Genomic DNA, 18,454 nt, shown 5'->3' on the forward strand with positions numbered 1-18,454 from the left:
TGTAAATTTAAAAGAAGCTCTGCAGCTAATTAGTGTGAGTTTGTGTAAATTGGACCAATGGAGAGCATGAAATTTGGAACAAATTATTGCAGAGTCTGAAGCAAATGGAGAGCATTTGTATTTGATTTAGGAACTTGCCTTCTGTATCACGAGCCTCTTAAACTTTTAATTGTGTAAGACTGAAGCCACACAGTGGCATACTGCTGATAGCAGGAATGCAGACAGCCCTGGCTGAGAAGGGAGGTGAATGGTTTTAAATGGGAAGTACTGGTGATGAGCAGAAAGCTGGGGAAAGGGCAGAGCATGCCTGGGCTGTTCTGATTTTGCATCATTTGGAAATTTTAGAAGCAAATTCAGCTGCTTGGGAATTTTTCAAGCTGTTCTTGTGTACCAATTAAGTATATGTTTCCTCCATGTGGCGCACTATGTATTTGGAGAGCGGGGTGCTCTCTTCTCTCCTTTACTGCCCAGCACTGTAGTAGCAGATGCAAAGTAGGATCTTGCAATCACGTTTCCTTAATCTTTCTTCAAATACTGATATCCTCATCAGAAAACAACATATCCACAGCTATGTAGATGCCTAGCAGCCTTTATATGGTATGGGAAGCTGAATATAGCAGCTGAATATCCTCCTACTTTGGATGCATCCAGCATGCCCCCCAACTTTTCAATTAGTTGCATGATTTGTGGCATCCTTATATGTTAATAAGAATTTCCCCTTCGTCCCTGTACCTCTGTGCTGAGTGAATACAGATATGTGTTTTGTTTCACCAGCCTTTGAAACATTTGCATGGGTCACTGCCGGCGGGAGGTTCGAGTGACCGCGCAGAAGTGAGGGTATGTGGGGTGACAGCTTCCAGCAGTGAAGCAGTTAATGTCCTGTCCATGTCCTGTCTCTGCCCCTGTACTGCTACACACCCTCTATCTGCCCACAGCCAGGGGCAGCGATTGACAACTCTGCTTTTGGCAAATTTTCTGAGTTTCACCTCTTATAATATTTGGCAGATATTAACAACTAAGAGCTAACTGCTTCTTACAGACTCAGAAAATCTAACACTGTCCTGATCTGAGCTGATGCTTGCTTTGTATTGAGTTGCTTGTGTAAGCAGCAGGCACTTTCCTTCTCTGGGGTCTCAGAGAATAAGCAGAAAATCAATCACATCTTCTCCAGGTGCTGGTAAGCACAAACTATGTAAGGCCCAGCAAAACCTCCTGTCCCAATCACTCACCTTCCCCATACTTCGAAACCTAACACAGAAGCTGTGGAAGGACCCACACTGGCCCCAGCAACTTCAGGGAACATACTTCCACAGATGAACGAGGCAAAAAACTTAACATAAAATCTTGAGCAGTCACCAACAATCCCTGTCTCTTCACCATCATCCAATTTGATCCCTAAAAGCAGCTCTGCACAGCCTGGCTATCAGTACCCAGCATGACAGCCTTGGCCAGAGAAGATGCAAAATCTGAGTTTCCCATTGACCACTGCCAGTTTGGCCAGTCGCAGTCTGGTGCGAGCAGCCCTCAGACAAACAGCTGCTAAAGCGGGGCGGGGGGGGAAACCTGCCAGTGCTAAAAACCACTTAGTCTTCCAGAGTCTTTTTGTACAAGCACATCTATAACAAATAATTATGCTGGTTTGATTGCAGGACTGTTAATTGAATAAATAAGACCAGTAACATAGCACAGGACTGTGTGTGTGAGTCCGTTCTCCCTGACCTGATCACCAACAGAGTTGCAATTCTGAGGTTCAGGCTCTCTGCCAACCTTTTCTCCACTAAGTGTTCCTGCTTTTTTTTTCTGCATCTGTTCACTTATCAAATTTATCTGCAGGATACCTGAACCCTTACCTAGGATAATACCCTGTCAGAAGGTAGGTAATGGCATGGTGTAGTATAACATTGTTATATAGCAATGCTATGATGAAATATCTAGGCAGCATGTCAGGAACATTGTATTTATCTTGCTGTGGTATTTTTGCATCATTTTGGGAAAGGCCAAGTATGCCTGTGATGATGTGATGTTATCAGAGAACATTTCAACACCTATTTTGCACTTCGAGACTTAGCACTTGGAGAGACAGGCACTTTAACTCCAACACCACCAGCAGCAGGTGATCCTGCGCCTCCTCATTTGCCATAGTTCAGCAAAACCAGCCTCCAACCTTGTTTAGAAAGTGTGGGCATCACCAGTATGCTTAGGCTGAGCTCTGTTTCCCTCTCTTGTATCGCTCCCTGGCAGAGTATTAACTACTCACTGGTAATTCAGTGTGGAAACACACTCCATCTCAGTTAAAAGCCTTAGAAGCATACACGAGACACACATTTGTGTGGGGAAAAAGAGAAAAACTGCCCTCCTGGCAAATGCAGTAAGCACATAATCCTCCACGTGATGGTGGCTTGCAGCAAGCACAATGCAACAAAACTGTGGAGCACTCCACTCGCTACCTCAGTCTGCTGCTTTTGTTCATGGCTTCTGCTAAATCCACATCACATTTCCCATTAAGTTAGTAAATTTTCATTTCAGAGAAGCCCTTGCATTTTTTTTTAACATTTCCAAAAATAAAGCATAACCAGAGGGTTCCTGTTATGTAACATAAATATTTTATTATGTTCCACATTACTGACTTGCAGAAAAAAAATCTAGGCATACTTTTGGCCTCTTTCATTAGATAGCCTTGAAATATATGATGCCATATTGCACAAGTTGTCCTTCTGCATAACCCTGGAATATTGCATTATGTATACCTAACCCTTTGCCAAGTTGATGCTTGAAAAGAGAGGAGAAATGAAAGTCTACATCTTACAACTCCTATTGCTTTTTATCTAAAAATAATTGTGTCTGGCAATGTATTCTTTCTGCATCACAGGCACTATTTTTTTTGATATTTCAACAGTACAAAATTGTAAATTTTGCTAGATTCATCATTCCATATCACAGAGCTGTAAAAATTAAATTACAAATCCTGCGGGTCTTGGTCTACCCAGGCTAAGTGCTGTGCCACGGAGAGCTCTGCTGGGGTTTGCCATGTTGCTGCACAGATGCAGCTGCTTGCGTGGGACTCCCAGTGTTTGAGTGTGTGCAGTTAGCTACATTGCCACAGTCACTGGACTAACAAACAGAGTGGGCATCTCCATGCTTTTATTAATTTGATGGTTCTCAGTTCCAGACTCGCCACGTAATTTGTGTATGAGCATGCTTGCGCTTAAGGCAAGGACATAGGCTAATCTGGGAGGGTTGAGGGGAGGAGAAGGAGGAGGAACGCAGGCACACACAGTGCCTTAGCATGGACCCAAGCTCTTGTTCATGCAGTTCAGACAGACTTGGGGCTGATGAGGGCATACATATCACAGCCATCAGCTTTTCAGTTTTTCCTTCCCACTGAGTGGAAGCTTTGGGAAGCAGCTGCCAAACAGTGTTTTGCAGCTTGTTCTTAACCTCAGACTAGACAAATGACCTGTGCATTAGTGGGCAAACCGCCGCCTTTGAGAGCATACCAGGCTTAATCAATACAAGCAGAAGTAACAAACAGCACACCCTTACCTTTGGCTGCAAGAGACACATTTTCCAGGAATCAGGAACAGGTAAGGCTACTGGATAGCCAGCCTCTCCCACAATAATCTTCCACAAATCTTCTCCCAGCATACTTTGGGCAACTGCTTTATTTCTATAGGATTTCCAATTGTGTGATAGTCCTCTCCTGAGTGTCTGGGCCTCCACCTGTGCATTGAGCAATTGCACAAAGTGCTCACACAACAGGCTGGACATGTCCATCAAGGGCCACCACGCATCCAGAAATCCTCAGTGCATCCACAGCATCAGCATTCAGCACACGTTCTGCCAGGTCGACCTCCAAAGGGCACAGGATATTTGGCACATGTGCTGTTTGGTCATATGCAAAAGGCTCAGGAGATCTCAAACACTAAGGACTAGACTGATATGCAGCAGTCCAGCCTGGGGCTTGCTGCAAAAAGAGCCAGAGGGGAGGAGGTTATCACCGCAGAGTCAGCAACATCAAAGAAAAGGTACCAAATCATATAAGAAAGCATGCCTCTTATTAAAACACTCCGTGTACATAACAGGCAATCACCCAACACAGTCCTTGTTGCTCAAGCACTGCTTGAGGTTATGTCAGCCTGGCATAATGAAGCTCTCCATTTAGTAGATATCAGGACTATTTAAGGTTTGTGATAACATTTACAGTTGACGTCATTTTTATTTGAATTACATGCCAGAGATACCAGTAATATTTTGGTATTCTTGCCAAAGAAAAGGTTTTAATATTTACAGACAGACTTTGAACATGCCAGCTGGCTGATGCTAAGAGTTTGAGTTCTCTTCAAAACAAAATTATTAGAGTCATTTACATAAGTCTCATTGACAGTTTACTTTAGCTTTTATTTCCAAGACATCAACATTAGCATCTATGATTTATTTTGCAGTCCTCTGTGGGGAAAAGGAAAGCCCTTACCTCTGTATTCATATTAATATTTATATAAATCAGCCAGTAATCACTTGGATCTAAGAGCTGTGCACCACATTTTAAACAAGATGCAGTTGAACTCCCAGGCACAAAGCCAGTAGATTGGGCCATCGAAGAAACACACATGATAGGCCACCAACTGCAAGCCAATACTCCAAAAAGTTTTGGTCCATCGGTTAGGCAACTCTAGGTCCCATGAAACATTTTCTTTGGGAAATGTCATCTGTTGATATTATATCCCTGCTTCTTTTCACAGAAGGATTAAGTGACATGGCATAGCTTCTTTTCTCCTGCTCCTTTTCACCAGCTTTTAGCCCCAAATCTTCCTCCTTCTTCAGGCTTTTCACAAAACAAGCATTTAGCCCTGATTCTGTGTCTGGGCTTCCTCACCCGTGCTGTGTCTCTTTGTGCTTTTTTTCTCTTACTTCTCACTTTACTTCAGACAATTCTCTTGCAAAACCAATACACATGTTCATATTTTGAGTGGACCTCGGTCTTGAATGGTGGCATGATCTTGTGTGGATTCTGCTAATGCTGGTCAAAAAACCTGTCCACCATTTAAGATGGCTCTAAGAAAGGAAGCTGCTGTTTTGCTCTACCTGCAATACTGTCACATTCAACACAACTACACAACTATTACAAATTAGAATGAAAGAATTATTTGGCTTATTTGTTTGCAAGCTACCGTGTACGATGCTGCTTTAAGAAGGGAGTCATGGGCAGGCAGGAGGAAGGTGGTTGCTCCCTGTGCCTGCCAGCTACCCAGAGGTGAATCCAACCCTCCATGATGGGGAGACGGTGCTTCCATGGGGAATGATCGATATGGCCTGGTGGGAGAAGCCTCCAGGCCACGTGGTCTTTTGGTGGATTTCTTTCTCTGGATCTTCACAGTGCTCTAGATGACTAATTCCTGCTGTAGTCCTGCAGAAAGACTATATATTTTGCACAGCAAACATAGTGCCACGACGTCCAGCCCACCCCAGAGGAGTTTGGCCAAGAACTCCCTTCCAGTCAGGACCCCGTTAATGCTGCCGGCTGAGCTGGGGTGTCCACATTGCCATTAGCAACTGCTCAGCTGCAGCTGGGCATAAGGAGGCTTTAACTCCTTCTCACCGGGAAGTGAGGGGTTGTATAAGAGGTGTTGGTTGAGCTCACTTAGGATGACAGTGCTGCTCTCAACAGAGCACAAACAACTGACCCCACCACCAAGAACAGTGATATAGGCAGGCTGCATCTTTCCTAGGGGTTGTGAGGAGGCTAATGCTGGTTACAGTATCCCAGAAGCAACACATCTGTCCCACAGCCCATGCTTAACCCTTTCCAGGGTACAACAGGACCAGGGTATGTTTGTACAACAACCTGCTCTGGAGCAGCCTCTGCTCTTTGGGCTCCTGCAAAGGTGGGTCTGAGCTGGCAGACCTTCAGTCCCCAGAATGGGGAGCCACTCCTCAGTCACCACAGTGGAGAGATACTCATATCTTTAGAGATGGGGAAGGCATTGGTGCACAAAGTAATACAAAGAGAAGGGAACAGTTACATCAGGCTGCGTCCACAGATGGTGGTAAAACAAGTCTTAGGAGAGCTGTGTGCTTCACATCTCAGAGCCTACAGCCTACCTAATCCCACTGATGACCACCTCCAATGGGCACAGGACAGTCTCAGCCCTGGTACCACAAGCACATTAGTCCTTTGGGCTCCCTGATGCATGCAGAAAAATTTGAGTTGCAACTCTTTTCTAAACAGCCACACCAGTCCTAGCTAACTCTTTCCTTCCTCACCTTCCTCAAGAAAAGAAGTGAGTCTGAAGATCCCTCACATTCCCACAAAAGGAGGAGACCTCTGAGAGCTGCTGTAATTCTGATGACAGCTTTTAGGACCTCTCTCTACAAAGAGTACTCCTTACTCTATCTTGCTGAAAGTTCAGGGCACTGTGTACCTTAGTAGCACTGCTGAAAGACCAGATCTCTTCAAATACAAAGGCATGTATTTAGGGCATTAATTCATATTTCTTCATTCCGGTTTGCACTGGCAACTCCTAAAAAGAAATGTTGATTGAGCCCTGACCCAGTAAGTGAAAAAAATAGTCGTGTTCCTTTAGCATCAAAAAATCTTTTGAATGTGTCTCTAGAATGACTTGTAAAGACTCTAAACAGAGTTTCTTCACCACATAGCAACTACTATTGCCGATACCTTGCAGAAATATCTAGAAATTATATTAAAGGAAGAAAAGAAAAGTTGGAGGAGGAAGCTGTATGTGAAAACATTCTTTCCTTGATCCATATCTGAATGTTCCCAGTCAGCAAGGTCTCAAGTCTGCACTTGAACTGTGCATCAAAAGAAGCAGCCAATGTGTATTCTCTTGTCAAGCTCATTCCAAACTGATGCATAACAGTCATGTACTAGCCAAGGTCATTTCAAAGGTGTTTACTTTGACTGCAAACTAAATTCGTCTCTCTTCACCCAGAGATAAAGTCAGTAATATTTGTAAACCAAACATCGTAAGGCAAAGGTCTGACTTGAAGCTGATGCTCATGTTGGAGCTGGGAGCATGAAACAGCTGCATAACAGTGATATTTCCCTGGAGATGCTGACCATGATTATACAATGAAGGCCAAATTCAGAGGTGAGGCCTTGGGAAATGTCTCGGGGACAAGCTAGTGACACCTCCCAGGGCAATACTAGAGCCTCTTCAAGGGCTGCCCTGCCTGCCCGTGGGTAGCACTCAGTGCCTGGCCTGATGCCTTCACCTGTCTCTTCTGGCCTGGCTTCACGTCACTGCCCATGAGCAGACCCATCAATGGCCCCTTCCTAGAAGAGAGAGCCCTGACACAGCCTGTTGCCAAGGCAAGTGAGATCTGAGGCAGCCTGAAATCAGTTTTGAATGTAGTCTTTCTTCAGCTGGATCTGAGAATGCCCTCAGCTTTGGCAGCCCCTGAGAGCAGCCAGCTTCAGGTCCAGCAGGTCCTAGCTAGAGCACCTCAGTTTCTTAGGATGTGCAGACTTGTTCTGTGCTTCTGACACACTGTTTGCAAAAGGTGTCTCACAATCTGTGGCGGCTGTTAGGGGGTCAAAGGATATGCACCATGTCCCTACAGGCTGGAAAGACTCAGGGGTATGAAAATGAGAGGGTGCAGAGACTGGCACAGGCAGCTGGCTAGACAGGAGAGCAGCTTCTGCCAGTACCAGTGCACACTATGCAACTAATCAGGGGCAAACACGACACTGCTGTTTTATCTGAACCTGTCTTGCTCCTGTGTATTTGCTTTATTTTCTTTTGTCCTTGTGTGCCACGTAATATGAATGTTACTCTTTCCAATCCTGTTGAAATTTTAGCATGTGTTTACAGTGTTACCAGGACAGCGCATGGCTCCTTTAGCATGCAAATATTTTTCCAAATTGCTTGAACTTTCATCTAATGTTTCTGTGATGATAGCGATAATGAATTAACAACAGAGTAGCACACCTTGTGTAAATAAGGACAGTTATCTTCAAATCATCGCATATGTCCCACATTATGACATTTTTATGTTTTGCAATATGAAAACAAAAGCATCTAACTTACCTTAATGCTGTTAATGGAAGACAAAATGAGTTCTTTGTAGTTAACTACCAGGTTCTTGACATTTCTGACCAAATACAGTACAGGACTTCATTATCACTGTGGTACTGCAGCTGCTAGCATTTGCCTGTGTCTAATCAAGCAAGAAGTTAACCCTGAATATCAAACACAAAATCTATAAACTAAAAGCTAGAACTAACTTGATTCCCTGAAGGTCACAAAATTTAAATAGAATGGAGCAAACCCATCTGAAAATAAAACATTCTGCATTATTCCAGGTGTATAGCCATATGTCTTTGATACAGGATTTCCAAACTGCTTATTAACCCTTTCCAGAAATTTTTTTAAGTAGTAAAAGCTTTGAGTCAAATCTGGCTGTGCTTATTCAGGGTTTAATCAAGCCAGGCCAGCACCCCGGGGCAAGGATGTCATTGGACCTGTGCAGCAGGGAAGATGAAAAACGAGAGTCTTTCCTCCTCCCTTGCATGAGCACAGAGGTTAATGTAATCCAATTCCTTGTGCTCCAGTAAATGGCAAAGAGGAGGCAGAAAAGAGCCTGCTCTGCAGTACGTGGAGGCAAGAGCAGATTCCCCTTGACCGCAGGGAAAGCGGAGGCCCAGCTCGTTGTGTAGATGGAGTGTCGTGCTCACTGGATTTGCTCCATGCCTATGGGAAGAGCTCACCTCTCCTCCTTTCCACTCTGCCCACAATGGTACTTAGAGCCACAGTCCATCATCCCATGTACAGCAGTGGGAATTCTGACTGAGAAAAGACTGCCGACTCAGGTCTTCTGAGATTCACAGGATAAGATTCAAAGGATATATTTAGCCGCACTGTCATTTCTTTTTCCAGAACCTCATTTACAAACCAAATATTTACTGTTCCTCTTCATAAAAATTTGAGGACATTTGAGATCCCGCACACTGGTTTGCAAGGACTTAGTATGTTACCAGCACATATCCTTTAATTACAGAGCAGTTAACACTGAGCCACTGATAACACATTACAGGGTCCAGGTTCAGCTCTAGACAATGACATCTGCATCTAAATTTAGGTGTCTGAGCTCCCATGTCAGCCAATGGAGCTCTGGGGCTCAGTCTGGGTGCCTGAACATCAGGGTCCAGGGGTGTTCAATGGAGCATCTGAGACATCTGCATGGGGCTGGTGGATGTGACCCCAAACCGGCGCACCCTGAAGAGGCAGCCAGGTTTTCTCTGGGCTTCACAAATGGGACTGGACACTGCAGCAAGCCTCCCCCTGCCTTTCTCACAGGCAGTGCTGGAGGCTACAGAGAAAAGCACAGTCTTTGTTAGGCAACTGCTTCAATCTTCCACCTCTGCCGTGTTGAATGGGAGAGGGGAATTTGTCTCTTAACCTACTTAGCAATCAATTTAACACCCTCAAATATAATGTTTTGTGGCCCATTGAATTTCCTCCTTGGAGCAGTAACTGCTGGCCTTGCTTTTATTCTCACGTAGAGTGTCTCATCTTTCACTGAAGCTTCCTGCGCTACTCGTCGCAATTTCATCTCCCAGGCAGCTCCATACTGAGACTTGTGCTGAAAACATAATCCCTGGGATTTATTATAATGCTGTTATCATAGGGGAAATATGAAACCGGAGTCCAAGTTAATTAGAAGCGCGATAGGATCCTGGGCATTGGCGAGGAGTTGTATCCATGTGTGAAGCCAATGGATCAACAGTTACAAATGAGACCAGGTCTCACAGACTGACTCGATGCCTCCCATTCAGCATGTTCTTTTGTTTGTAGTCTTTAATACTAGCCCCTCTACCTGGGACCATAACTGTACAGAGACCTAATGGAAATATTTCACTAGAATTATCCATTTTAAAATTGGTTTCACTTTTTATGCCTGAGGATACTATGTTTTGGTCAATCATTTTGGTTTTCAAAAGAAGACACTTTTACAAAAACATGACTTTATTTATGTAGACTGTCTTCATCTCCTCCCTGTGCCACTCTTTGTTGGAGTCCACGTCCACACAGTTCTTTCTGTATGTAAAATTCCACAGATAATTGCTTTAATTTTTATTCCCATAGAAAGAAATAATGTTTTATGAAAATCTGGAGCAGAACATTGTCTTTTCTGATGACCTCGAATTTCTTATGGGTGACAGTGGAAGAAGCTGAAGAAAAAATTTGTCTCTGTGTGTGTGTTAATTAACACTTCAGAGACCTGAATACTCTGTCTCTCTATCTGTGCTAGCCCCCTTATATAGGCAAGATCCCCCACACTGTTTGTCCTATGCCCTACCAGCAGTTACCCACCTGGTTTGGCCCTTTTCAGAATAAAATGTCAATCTTTCAAACAAAACAGGCCATACAAGAACTGAAGGTAATTTCCAGGTCATGCTTGAGACAGTCTTTTCCACCTAAAGTCACTGTAATTTTGATGGGCATTTCTTTGGGTGATATCCTTTCAAGAAGTATGCTGGGAATCCGGCATGCGCTGGTGGATTGCTGGGGTGGTCATTGTCTCGGGGAGTTTGTTCCTGACAGAGGGAGGGACCATCAGGAAACTTGGTGGTGAACACTTGCAGCGTAACCTGCCAAGGGGAAAATTCATCTTATTATTCATTAGAATCACAGAATGTTAGGGGTTGGAAGGGACCTTAAAGATCATCTAGTTCCAACCCCCACTGCCATGGGCAGGGACACCTTCCACTAGACCAGGCTGCTCAAAGCCCCATCCAACCTGGCCTTGAACACTTCCAGGGATGGAGCATCAACAGCCTCTCTAGGCAACCTGTTCCAGTGCCTCACCACCCTCACAGTGAAGAATTAGGAATTATCTATGGTCTTACCTATTAGGAATTGTCTATGCCTGCAGCAGGGAGGTTGTGTATATTATCTGCAATTTTTTTCCACCCCATTTGATTTAGTATTATCCTTACAATATCTAATCTTTCTTTTAATGCTGCTAAACTCTCGACCTCAATATTTTGTAAAAATGAGTTTTGCAGCTTAATTATACATTGTGAAAGACAAGACATTCATTTTTACTCTTTTTCTTTTGGTTAAGAGTGTTCCTTGCTGGCTGGAGTGTGCATAAACATTAGAAAATAATCTCTTGAGCAACCATTTCTCAAAATTTATGCCAACACTTGTTATCCTCCAAATTTCACCTCTGTGTTCATTAGAAAGTGTTCAGACACTGTAGTATTGCAGGAGAGACAACTTACCACCTCCCCATGTAGCATCACTTCGCATCTGCTAAGATTTTTGATATTATATCTTCAGCCAGCCTTGACTGAAGCATTAATTGCTCAGACTCCGACTTCCTCAAATCTAGTTACAATTATTCTCCCTCTAACCTTCCCACAACTATTGGAACATTTATTCAGAGCAAAGATAAGAGGTTAAACCAAAACCAAAGAATAAAATTGACAAATTGGGTTGTCAGTGGCACTTTCTATCCTTTACCATCTGAGTTCCACGTGGTTTGTGGCATAAACAAATTTTAATTGAGTGACAGATTGTTATATCAGTACTGAAAAATCCTCTCCCAATCTGGGAGAGAAAACGCTCCGGTAATTCTTATTAAAATCAGTCTACAAACCATCAAGGCCAGAGGCCTTTTTAGATTGCATTTTTAGAATAGCCATCTGGACTTCCTCTGGAGATTTTTGCTTGAGCATGGTCCCTATTTTTTATAGTCACTTTGCAGAAGCACACCCTGTCCAGAAAATCCAAGATCTCAGGTGCAGCTAAGCTAATGAATTGCATGCAGTGATGTGCTTTGAGGTGTCTCTTAGGAACCCCTTGTTAAAATTCTACCACCAGCCTACAGGCAGAACGGATAATATTCCTCCTCTACTGAGGTCCACTGGATTCCTGCTAAATCAGCCCTGCCAGAGTTGACTTATCCCTCATGCTCCTAAAAACCGTCTGAAGCAGAAATTGTTTTCCTCTGTAATTACTTGCTCTTCTTAGACTGGAACTGGAGCTTACCACGTGCAAATATAATTTATTTATTTTGTGATAAGTCTGTTATTGACCAGTATCGGCAGCACAGTGCTTGCAGAGCAGAAGTGTGCCAAAGTCATTTAGTGATATTAATCATGTTAGCATCTGAATCAGTCTCCCATCCCCATGATTTCGTATTTGGAATAGGAAGATAATAAGTATTATGGCAAGGGGATAATTAGCCAGAAAGTGGCCTCTTTTGTCATTACAAGATTGATCCTGAGGATCATTCACATCAAGGAAAAAATTCCCATTGGGTCTAGAAGGCCTAGACCAGGTGCCTGTAGACCCTCTGAAAGACAGCAAGTGCATCCATGGAGATGGCATACCATACCATGGGATAATGCACTGCATGTCACCCTCATCACAGCAGCTGCCTGTGCATTTTAACCCTTCACAAATGCAAAGCAAGTGGAATCAGGTTAGCCTCAGTGCAGAGGGTTAAACTAGCTTAAATTTTACACATCTGCTGCAGGCTGAAAGTCCATGTGTTGACAGTAGTTGTGGATATGAGATATTATTTTGGCAACAGTGACTTTGTGTGAGCCCAGAAAGATCTTCAGAAACTTCTAATGTCTTCCTAAACTGGGGAGTCTCAAGCTGATTAAAGAGGTGTACATCCAAAAGACCAAGTGTCACCACAGTAGGAAGTGTCTTGCCATTTTGAAAGTTGGAAGGTTAAACCTGTATTATTTTTTTATTTTATATTTTCATGCCATGCCATCAAAGCAGGTTTGAAACCACCGATTCTCTCACTCCTGTTTTTCCATCTTTTTTCCCCCCTGTATTTTCAAGAGACGTTTTAGTTCTCCAGACTTTCCCTTTTTGCTGTTGCCAGCTCTCTTGTCAAGAGTCTTCTGTCCTGTAAGTTCTGAGAGGCTGAATCCCAGTTACAGTTACCCAGGGATTAGTATTGCTAGCTAGACTGCCACCATTGAGTACTGATGACCTGGAAGAAGGCATGTGCATACAGGGGATAAAGGTTTCCGATGGTACAAAGCTGGCTGCAGGACTGTCAATACAAATGAGGAAATAACTATGTGCAGAAGGCACTGAATAGAGTACCAGCCAAGGGAAGAGCAGAAGTACAAGTAGGAAATTGAGCAAGAGCAAAAATGATGGGTTAAAACCTCGGATGAGTAAACAGGGTGGAAAGATTGGGAGATTTGGATGCAGACTGGCAAGGAAAGCTCCATTGGGAGGGAGGAATTCAGAAACCCGGGGAGTTGCTTGGGCACTAGACACTTGGGCTGGGAAGAGCCCCGCAGCCCAGAATAGGATTGACAGCACTGGACAGAGGAGGAAGGAGGTGGACAGACCACAAGCTAGCCAACAGGAACACCAGCGAGAACACCATGTCCGACACTGCACTTCCTCTGTGGAATTAATCATGTTCCTTCTGCCCTGGGACAGAGTGCTGGCATCCGCAGCCAGAACTGCTGCCTGCATGTCAGCAGCTGTGGGTGCTGGGCATGGATGCTGGAACACGCTGTTGGTTAACAAAACAATTTTGTCCAAGCCAATCTGAAACCCAATATTTCATTTTCATTTTTGCTCAGCAGAAAAACAGTTCTATTTTTTAAGGAAGTTGGTATTTTCACCATAAAATGCTTCTATTTTGCCAAAAAAATATTTGTTACTAGATCATTCCAACTGGAAGTTCCCACCCTGCTAGGGCCCAAGTTGTTATAACAAACTTCTATCATCTGCCAGGTTATAGATTTGTTAGGTCACAGCTACAAATAAATACAGATTTCAGCTCAGTATTTTTCTTGAGAATCAAATCCTCTAACACAGTCCTTTCCTACACTGTTTGACAATGCATAAAATTTTCAGGTGGAAGAGTGAATCAAAGCTCAGCTCTTGCTTGTATGACAGACACCTAGTTTTGAATATCTAGGTTAATCTAGATTAGGATGGACAACAAAGTACAACATATATTACTACAACCTGGCTGGCTTTGCATTCCTTGAGTGTCCAGGTGTGTTACCTGTTGAGACACACTAGGATTCTCCCAGTGAGCTGAGAAGGTCTGTATTATTATATTACCAGGTTCTTCATTGTGGTAAATCCATCTTGAATGAAAGCATATCCAAACTGGGGTCAGCAGGTTTTGCATGCTTGACTGCAGAAAATTAATGGCTGAGGCCAACACAGGTGGGAGCATGGATTCAGTGAGCAGTGAAAGGTGTGCATGAGGAGCAGACTCATGGATGTGATGCGTGTTTCAAGAAATCTATATCCTAAATTTCATAACCCTAAAGGAATATTTGATCTCGTTGCATAAGTCTACAGTAAAATGCTGCAAATAATCTGCAGGTCACAGTTCTTTTTCAGGTCTGTACATTAATTTCCCAGGCCTCAGTTGCTGCTGTTTTTAATCAGTGGCCCCCATGCTGGGCTGATGTGTCACACTCTATACATACAGATTTAAGGCTATGTCATATCAAATAAAGGACAAATAACTTGTTCAAGATCATATTTAATCAAACAAAAGAAATTAGCTATAGGTTGGCTATTTTGGATAGGTAATAATATCACCAATTTTTCCCCTTCACTGTGGACATTAAAAGGTATTCTATTTTTAAAGAATTTCCTCTAAACTGCTGCATTCATTATTGATTTTCTTTCTACAGTTGTTTAAACATCAATATTTTTCTAACCAACCACTTCATGAAAATGCAGTTTACCAGAAGTTATTTTTATCTTACTATTCTTAAGTAATTCATTTTATATCTCAATTGCATGGAAAGGTAAAGAGTTCAGGGAGAAAAAAAGGCAAATATCTGTGTTCTTGAATGTCTAACCTTTAAGATTTGAATTAGTTAAGATGTCTTTTACCTCTCTCTTACGTTTTCTCTTCTCTATTGATATGAACAACACAGACTCAGATTTACTGCAGGGTATTTTGAAATGAAGAACAAATAATGAGTGTTTGTTCAAGAGAAGACAATGTCCAAAATTCATTCTACAACAGCTAAATGTTAACAAAGGTATTTCTAAAATGGTTGGTTCCTGCCCTTCCACTGGCTTTAGACTAACCTTTTGCATAAATGTTTTGCTGTGTGTTCTGTACAGCGAAGACATTATTCCTGAAGAGCTTTTTCCTCTGTACTCTGCAGTTACATATTGACATTTAGACTCACAAGTCCTAATTAGCACAACTGATTTTCCTCTGGGAGTTAATATAAATGATAGCAGCAAAAAAAAAAGTGCTGCTGCGTCTCAGCGTTGCAGTCACTCTATCACAAAGCTATCTTAGTAAACCTTTTAATTATGGACAAGCTGTCACGTTGCTTAATGCTTCCAAGTAGTCAAAAATGCAGAGCGTTCAGCATCAGGATGGCTCCTTCCTGCCTGATCACCCCCTCACCCTGGTAGGAGTTACCACCCAAAGCTGCCCCACCTCTGGAAGCTCCAGGCATGGTCCACAACAGCTTGTGGTCAGCTTTATTGAAAGATGCAATACACCCAATTTAGATTAAATTCTTTGGCTCAATGTATGTGCTATGTGCATACAGGGACTTCTGGGAATCAGGATTAAGACAATTAGAAGGGTTCAAACACTCCTATTTATAGCCATTTGCAATGAACTTGGTAGACTACCCCAACACACACACAGAAGGGAAGAAAGGGAAGAGACAGAGAAATGATTACTTGAGGAAAAATGCAACCAGGACGTAAAGCAGAAATATCCTTGTCCCGACAGGACAATATTAAAAAGTCCTCAGTAATGAGGAAATTTGAATTAGTTGATGGCACCAATGTTGAGAAACAAGAAGACTCGGTTTCCTGGAAGTCAGTGGCAGTTTTGTTACTTTCCTAAGTAGAGTGGTGTTTTCTCCTCAAAACTGGTCTTACAGGTAGCTGTAGAGAGTCTTCTTGTACCTACCAATGAAGTCAGGGCGCACTCAACAGAAGCAAGCAACATATTGCTGCCCCTACCCTCACCTATGCCCATAGCCTTGGGCTGACTGTAGCAAAGTTGACAAAACTGCCAAGCAGCTGGACTAATGTAACAAGAAATTCTATTCATAACAAGAAATAATTGATCTAGTTCTCTACAAGGAGAAAGTCTAGGTTAATTCACTCTGCTTATCATTTGGATAATGCCTTCTATATAAGATTTCAGAATGACACGTTTTGAAAGAGAAGAATAACCTTTTGGCTTCAATCTTTTTACATCTATTTGGAAAGTTTCCCACTTTCATATTCCTAGGGGTGCAGATCCACTGAAGGTAGGGATATGACTGATAGGACTCAGAGTGTAGCTAAGAAACAATCATTTTAACCACATTACTGAAGCTGGAAAGGGGCAAACTGGGAACAAGCAGTTAGTAACAGTGTTCATACTCTGTCAACCTTAGCCCATTATTGTGTTAGCTGTACTAATTAATGGCTAAATACTTAAGTTATTTCTTAAAAAAAACAAGTAAAAAAAAAAAAAGGCAAGCTTTTACACGCCAGCTTTAATTTCTGCTACTGGGAAGCCATGTCCTACCAAGGTGAGCACCAGTGTATCCTTTGCCCCAAGCTCTCAGTTTCACCTCTGCTGCCTTATTTTATTTACAAGTGATTTGCAACACACTTTTATCTCAAAGTATGGTGGAAAGATGGATATGGGGACTCTGATAAAGAGCAAGATCATTACAGATGGTCTGAAACCACCATTCATATATTTTCCAAAAGGTGCTTGGAAGGAACATTAAAAAAAGAGGGGATTGAAAGTGGAGGTTTGGGTACTTGTCTTCTGTATGGAGAAGTATCTGTAGGGTAAGGTCTCAGAAGTGAGTAGTTAAGTGGTTTTAAGATAGCAGTTAATCATTGTTAAGAGTCTTTAAAATCTCAGTGGGATATTTTAGCACTGATCTACATCTATTTTTTTTGTGCAGCTTTAATTAATTTAATCTGAAATCAACCTAGTTAAAAGAGTGCAGTTCCCAGGAGTGTGCACCATTATTCCAATAAAGTGAATCACCTCTGCTCGCGTAAGGCAGTTTTATATACCCCTCTTGGAAATAGTTAAACTTTGTCACAAATCCTCATTGTGTAAATAACTGGAGAAAACTGTCTTGAAAAGCAGCAGCAGCCTCTGTGGATAGCATAGATTTGAAAAGGAAGATGTCTGGCCACAACACAGAGATTGTCTCTGCCTAGATAACAGGAGTTATTGGCAGACCTGACAAAAAAAATGGCCAAAGAGACAGATGTAAGCAATTCAATTCTCTTGAAATGTGGATGTTATTCAAATCTTCTTTTTTTACCTCTTTTCAAACACATTTTCTGTCTATTTTTAATAACTCTTGTGCTATTTGGTTATTTCACATTGGTGGTTTCAGAGAAAATAGAGTCCTGGAGATGTGCTAAGGGAAGAGCTTCTGAGACCACATCCCTAACTCAGGACTCAGACAAATAAGTGACTTGTCACAGGTTAAGGAATTATTTAATGAATTCCCAGTGGTTTAAAAGTACATGCAAAGTGATGTGCACATTTGCTACTGAGGTTTAAATTGAAATGCTTTATCTCATGTTTGCTAAGGCCATGCACTCAGCTAGTCACCAAAACTCATCATGCCGTAAATTGTTACACCGCTGCTGTCTCTCAGCCCTCAGCCTCTGACAACGAGGAAAGAAAATATGCTCACATCTACCTGAAATGTACACATATTGGCTTCACATATTACCACTGCAAATCTCATAATGTAGCTGTCATTGGGAATTACCATCAAATGGGGTCTTTCTTGTGGTAAAAAGTAATGTTTGTATGGCAAAAAAGATAATTTCTTAAGCTGTGCCTTTTCAAATCAATTGACTTTATTAAAATCAAGTGAAAGTAGTATGTCAAGAAGAAGAAATGTAGGCAATGGTTGCAGAAAAAACAGCAAGAGTGCTGGAAAGCAGGAAAAGAGAGAAGTGTAAGCTTTCAGTGGGAATCCTCAAGAAAAGGGCCAATATGGTCACAGACATGTCTAGATGTGTCAACATGGGAGTCATGGGTCTTGGGATTTTCCTCTGTTCATAGTCTTCCTGATTGGACTGAAACTGGAGTATACTTGTACAAATCAACTCTTCACATTTCAGAGTGGATGTTGAAAAATTGGAGAAGATATTGGAAAGAATAAAAAGTGCCAAAGCCCTAGAGATGTTCCTTACAGTGACAACTGTAATAGGCTCAGCCAGTTTAGCTAATCAAAGAAAAGACTGAGAAACTATGTGATCAAGTTTCTACCAACTAGTAAAAAAAAAAAAAAAAAAAAGACAAATGCAAATTAGAAATCAGTAATAACAATTTAACTGAGAGGGCAGTTAGTCCTTGGAACAAACTGCCAAGGAAGTTATGGATTCTTCACCTCTTGATCCTTCTTGAAGGGCTTCTTTTTCTCAGTGAACTCAGTATGAAGATAATGGTGAAATCCATTAGAAAA

Source organism: Haliaeetus albicilla, chromosome 3 (genome assembly GCF_947461875.1).
Source record: "Haliaeetus albicilla chromosome 3, bHalAlb1.1, whole genome shotgun sequence".
Classification (NCBI taxonomy): domain Eukaryota; kingdom Metazoa; phylum Chordata; class Aves; order Accipitriformes; family Accipitridae; genus Haliaeetus; species Haliaeetus albicilla.